We start from the raw sequence: 6,681 nt of genomic DNA, 5'->3' as shown, positions 1-6,681 counted from the left end.
TTGTGCAGTAATTGAATGGTGTTCGTTGTTGGGTCAAATGCGATCTCTGTCTGAAGTGTAGGTAGACCGACTTCTGTTGGGATGATAGCTTCTGTTCCATAAACCATGGCGTAGGGAGATTCCCCCGTGGAGGATCTTTTTGTTGTTCTATAAGCCCATAACACTTTCGGTAATTCTTCTACCCATGCTCCTTTTTTGTCTTCCAAATTCTTCTTAATGTTGGCAAAGATGACTTTGTTGGAAGCCTCTGCTTGACCATTGCCCTGTGGGTAAGTGACAGAGGCAAAGCTTAGCTTGATCTTGTACGTGTCGCATAGCTCTTGTACCTTTGCATTTTGGAACGGAGTGCCGTTGTCGACGACTATCTCCCAGGGTATTCCAAATTGACATATAATATGCTTCCAGATAAAGGACATAGTGTCTGTTTTGCTAACCGTGACGTACGCCTCTGCCACAACCCATTTTGTGAAGTAGTCAGTGGCTACAAGAGCATACCGTCTTCCTCCAGCAGCCTTAGGTAGTTCACTTACCACATCCATACCCCATTTTGCAAATGGCCAAGGTGCAACGATGGAGTGTAGGGTTTGAGCAGGTTGATGGATGGTGGGTGCAAATCGTTGGCATTTGTCGCATTTTTTGGCATAATCTCGCGCTTCTGTCATCATGTATGGCCAGTAATACCCTGCTGTAAGTGCCTTGTGTGCCAAGCTCCGTCCCCCTGTGTGATTTCCACATGTCCCCTCATGTATTTCTTCCAACAATTTTTTAGCTTCTGATGGGCGCAAACATTGTAGGTATGGGCCATTGAAGGATTTTCGGTACAACGTCCCCTGGATCATGCAATAGTGTTGTGCCCGAAGGCGCAGAAGTTTTGCATCTTTCGGATTAGGTGGGAGCTCGGAGGTGGTCAAGTACTTTATGATCGGATCTATCCAGCATTCAGGTTCTGATGAGGTGGAATAGACTTCCATATCTTTGCTTGATCGACTTATGGATATGGAGGACTGGCGTGTGCATCCTCCTGCAGAAGCTAATTTGGCAAGGGCGTCGGCCTTCTGATTTTGCTCCCTGGGTACTAGTATGAGTTCAAACTGGCGAAAATGCGATCGTAAGTCAGTTACCTTCTGTAGAAGGCTAGCCAGATGGGGTGCTTTGGTATCGAAATTTCCAGCCACTTGCTCTATCATAAGCTGCGAATCGCCTCTGACGTTTAGACGTTGGATTCCCATTTCTCGTGCGAGTTCCAAACCATAGATTAGTGCCTCATATTCTGCTTCATTATTCGTTGCGAATTGCTCTAAATGGATGGCTTCTTCGATTTTGAGTCCTGAGGGAGCTTCTAATACGACGCCAATACCAGCCCCTTGGGAATTGGATGCTCCATCAGTGTACATTTTCCACAGCCATTGATCTTCTGATTCTAATAATTCTGGCAGGGCGTGAGGAGTGAATGACTGAATTTCAACCAGGAAATTAGCGAGTACCTGCCCCTTTTTAGCTTTTCGTGGCAAAAACTGAATATCGTATGTCCCAAGCTCAATGGCCCATTTAGATAATCTTCCAGAAAGGTCGGGCTTACTCAGTACCTGCTTTAATGGATAGTCCGTATATACGATGACCGTGTGGCTTTCGAAGTATTGTCGTAACTTCTTTTTGGCTGTGAGGAGTGCGAGTGCCAATTTTTCCATCATACTGTATCGGGTTTCAGCATCTAACAACATCTTGCTGCAGTAGAACACTGGCCTCTGACGATTGGCTTCTTCTCGAAAAAGAACAGAACTTACAGCAAATTGTGAGACAGACAAATATAAGAATAAATCTTCATTAGCAAGAGGAGAGCCCAATATAGGAGGAGAGCTCAAATAAGTCTTAAACTCGTCCAATGCTTTTTGCTGTTCTGGTCCCCAGGTGGTGTTGGTAGATTTCTTTATGCACTATAAGAAGGGTTGGCAGCGGTCTGACATTCGTGATATGAATCGACTTAATGCTACTATTTTTCCGACCAGAGCCTGTATGTCACGGATGGTTCGGGGTTCCTTGATTTCTGAGAGGGACGCAATCTGTGTTGGATTCGCCTTAATGCCCCTCTGACTGACCATGTATCCCAAGAACTGTCCAGAAGACACCCCAAAGACGCATTTTGAGGGGTTTAATTTCATTTTATAAGCATCAAGGATGTCGAAACATTCCGTCAAGTCGTCTATATGTGAAGAGCTTTGTTTGGACTTGATGACCATATCGTCAATATAAACCTCCATATTTCTCCCGAGTAATGAGGAAAACAGCTTGTGCATCAACCTCTGATATGTTGCGCCTGCATTCTTTAGACCGAAGGGCATAACTTTGTAACAATATAAACCATCTTCTGTTATGAAAGCTGTATGAATCCTATCCTCTGATTTCATGGGGATCTGATTGTATCCAGAGTAGGCGTCGAGGAAGCTCATCCTTTCATATCCTGCTGTGGCGTCTATCATCTGATCAATCTTGGGTAGAGGGTAGCTATCTTTGGGACAGGCTTTGTTTAGATTTGTGTAGTCTACGCATACTCTTTTTTTCCCATTCTTCTTTGGGACCACGACGGGGTTGGCAAGTCAACTGGGGTATAAACATTCTTCGATTGCCCCCGTGCTTAGGAGTTGTTGGACCTCCTCTTGTATGACTTGATTCACCTCTGGAGCGAATCTCCTCTGCTTCTGTTTGACGGGTGGGAAGTATTTGGAGATATTCAAGCTGTGGCTCATGACAGAAGGGTCTATTCCGGGTATGTCGTGTGGTGTCCAGGCAAAAGTTCTCATTCTGGTCTGGAGAAATCGTATGAGGGTCTGCCTCTCATCTTCAGAGAGCTTTGTACTTACCAGGACCGTTTTTGAAGGGTCAACGTCGTCTAGACCCACTTGTTCTAAGGTATCTAGTGTAACTTGGGGTTTTTCTTGGTCTTCTTCTAGATTGATTCCTTTTAGGCACACTGGTAGGTACTGCTGTAATTGCTATTTTTCAGGAGAGTCTTCATGGGAGGCAGAGGCAGAGCTAGTTATTTCTTTTAAGGTAAGGAAGAACTTTTTGGCCTGCTTCTGGCAGCCTTTGATGTCGACGGTGTATCGGCCATTGAGTGATTGACACCGCATCACCTGATGTAGAGTGGATACTACCCCCTGCATCCGGTGGATCCATCCTCTCCCCATGATGGCGTTGTAGCCGTGGTGGAGTCTATAAGGAGGAAGTCTACTGGCAGGGCGCGTTCTGCAGCTACCACAGTTAATCGAACGACGCCCTTCGGATAGACTCTGTGGCTATTGAATCCCAAAATGAGCATGGTGGAGGGTCGGATCTGATTCTCCTCCAGTCCCATTTTCAGGAAGGCTTCCCAGAAGAGGATGTCGACCCCACTGCCCCCATCGATCAGAACTCTGCCCAGCTGGCAGTGGTCAACTTGTAAGGAAATGACGAGTGGATTGTCATGAGGCAGGTGGACGCCCTTCAGGTCTTCGTCAGTGAAGGTGATAGCAGAGGCTGGGTAGCTTCTTTCTTCTGAAGTGACGAGATTGACCACGTGGCCTAATGATTTATATCGCTTCATTCGTTCTTCCATCCTCTTATGGATTTTAGTCGCGTGCTCTTGATTATCGGTGGGTTCTATGATCCCGTGGATCATAGGGACTTGTTTAAGAGGCTCCAGGGTGCTGTCAGAGGCTGTGTGTACGGGGTCTGACGCCTGCGGAGTGGGGGCAGAAGCTGTGTTCTGCCGCGAGGCGCCTGGTCTGCCTGTCTCCTTGATGTATTGGGTAAGCCGCCCACTCCTCATGAGGGCTTGGATCTGATTGTTCAGATTATGGCATTCAGCGATCGTATGACCGTGATCTTTGTGGAAGAGACAGTATATGCTTTTATCCCTTCTGTCAGATGGAGTGTTAATCTTGTAGGGCTCTCGCCAGATAGGCCTGTCTTTATTTTCTTCATAAATGACTTCTTGCGGGACGGTGTATTCGAAGGATGGGTACCGCGATGGCTGTCGATCCTGTCTTGGCCTTTTTCCTTCCTTCGTATGATCTGTTTGGTTCCGCTTCCTCTTGTCATCCCTGGCAGGTGGTGGAGGATTATTTGCTGGGGGAGCAGAGATGAGTGCAGTCTTCTTCTGTGCGCGCTCTCGAAATTCTAATACCCTGAAGACGCCTTTGGCTCGAGTCTGCACGTCTGCCATGTCGTATGGTGGTGTCATAGTGAGATTCTCATGCAAGAGTGACCCCACCTGCAAGCTTTTGACGAAGAGATTTGCTCCGGTGAGTGGGTCGACGTCGTGGATTTGATGCACGAGGTCAATGAAATGCTGTAAGTATGCCTTTGGATGTTCACTCTCCCCTTGTTCAATTCGATAGAGATCGGCCATTGTTCTGGGAGCCTCTCGGTTCGCGCTATACTGCTGTAAGAAGGATCGTCGGAGATCACTAAAGCTGTTGAGTGATCCGGCATTTAATTGTCGGAACCATAACAGAGCCGGCCCGGAGAAAGTCGTGGAAAAGACTTTACATTGTATGGCTGCGTTATTAGCTTCTAATGCCATTTTTTGTTGAAGTTGAAATTGAAATAGGTGGTTTAGCGGGTCTCCCTTTCCATTGAATGCAGGCAGGGAAGGGATGACGAAGTCCCGAGGCTTTGGCTCATTCAGGATCCATTCCGAGAAAGGTGATTTTTCGGTGGTTCTTGATACAAGATCCAAATGTTCGGTGGCGTAGGTGGATCGCCCATCTGAGAACTTCTGCATCATTTCCCTCATCATGTCTTCTTTCCAACTGTCCAAGAAACAGATCGAGGGAACGCGACCTTCAGAGGGAGAATCGTGTGCGACTTGAGGTATGGTGCGTTGAGGTCGGACTTTGGTTGTTGGCTGAGCGGGTCCAATGGGCTCTGCTTCGGCCCGCCCATGCGTGCCAGAAGTTGGGGCTTGTCGCCCGTCGGTTCCAGAGGATGGGGGGATGGCTTGGGATTGCCCGTTACCTGGGTTCATGTTGTGAGGTGGGGAATTAACGCGGTCGACTAGAGCGTCAGATCTGTTAGAATCAAGATTCTCGTGGGCTTGGGTGTTGCGAGTTGTGTCAGCGGACCTGCGCAGCTCAACAATCTCTACTTCGAGCCTAGCTTGGGCTTCGGTTAATGTCTTGATTGCCTCGTCGGACCGCTGCTGGCTTGCCTCCAATAGACGACACATTCTTTCGATCTGGTCGCTCATGTCCATCGGAGGGATGCTTTGTGCAACTGGGCCCGAAACTCCGTTGCCTTTGGGTGGCATAACTTCTGGGTTCGCAGTGGATCTTGATGTCTTGATTCGACGACGTTGCTAAGGCCGATATGTTTATGTTGGGGCAACAATTTGTCTTTCTATATATGGAAGTAAAGACCCGACAACGTTTGGCGACTTGCTTCTTCTCCGGTGATGAAATCTGCCTTTGACTCATCGGGATTTCCTGCAAGAAAGACACTCCGATGCTTAAGTCAGTTCAAAATTCGATCCCTTTTCTCCTCTCAAAATCTCATATTTATAGGATGAAATATACAAAACAGTTAGTTGGTTCAAGTGGACCCTGAAAATAAGGAAGGAGAATAACTAAATTTCCCTCCAAAAATACCAACTTTTAAAATGTCTCGCTCAGAGGTCAGAGGCGCAGATTGCCTCTGACCTACAGCTTCTGCCTTCGGATCATCCCTTTGTATAAACGCTCCGTTTTGAATATTTGATAAATGAGGCAAGTGTTTTCGGACCGAACATTTTGGGCCCAACAGTATGTATGAATAATTATTCTATTACTTCATTATGTATTATTGTGAAAACATGAATTATAAGAGTCAGTGACTCTTTTTATTATGTGTAGTTTAATGATTCAATATGGATAGTTGACATGGATCCCAAGTTGTTTGTAACTAAGGGATAAAGTAGTTGTAAATATTTTATCTGGTTAGGAGTTTTAAAATAAGTAGCTTGATTATTTGTATTTGATTCCTAGGACTATAGTTATGAAAAGCTTCACTTATAAGGTTATACTTAATAGTTAGATATGATTGCGTGTAAGATTGACTTACCAAGCGCTATCGCTTATCAAGTGTTTTCATGTTGTAGGTAAAAATAAAGAAAAAGTTGAGCAGCGAGTGGCGACGTCTGCTTTGTATGGTGTACATATGGCCTGATCGTGGGAGAATGCGAGTGTTTGAAAAAAAAAATGGCCACTCTAAGACTATTTTAAGTCTGTAAAGTTGAAAGAAAAGTAATTTTTACATGTTTTTGAAAAGTTTATTTTTATGGATATTTAAGTATGGGATTTTCACCAAGTACTGTATAATTATGTATTAAACATGTTTTATGTTTTAAAAATAATTTGGATGTTACATTGGGTTCCTCGTAGATGAAACAATAATCAAATGTACTATAGCTCACCGTAAATACAATGTACAAATCATAAATATAATTTTGCAAATTAATAAAAATAATTATTTTTTTGTAATCTTAACCTAATAGAAGCAAAGAATTTAGCATAGATCCTAATTGTTAAATAAAAAAAAGTTATTGCTATAAATGGAAATTATGAATCCTAAATCTTATACTTCCAGCATCGACAAACAGCTCTTCAATTTAATGGCAGCCCTTACATCTCTTCCGCAAACATCTCCACCTCTTAAAAATATTGCCAA

This window comes from Humulus lupulus, chromosome 3 (genome assembly GCF_963169125.1).
Source record: "Humulus lupulus chromosome 3, drHumLupu1.1, whole genome shotgun sequence".
NCBI classification, from domain to species: domain Eukaryota; kingdom Viridiplantae; phylum Streptophyta; class Magnoliopsida; order Rosales; family Cannabaceae; genus Humulus; species Humulus lupulus.
This window is presented reverse-complemented; position numbering follows the sequence as displayed.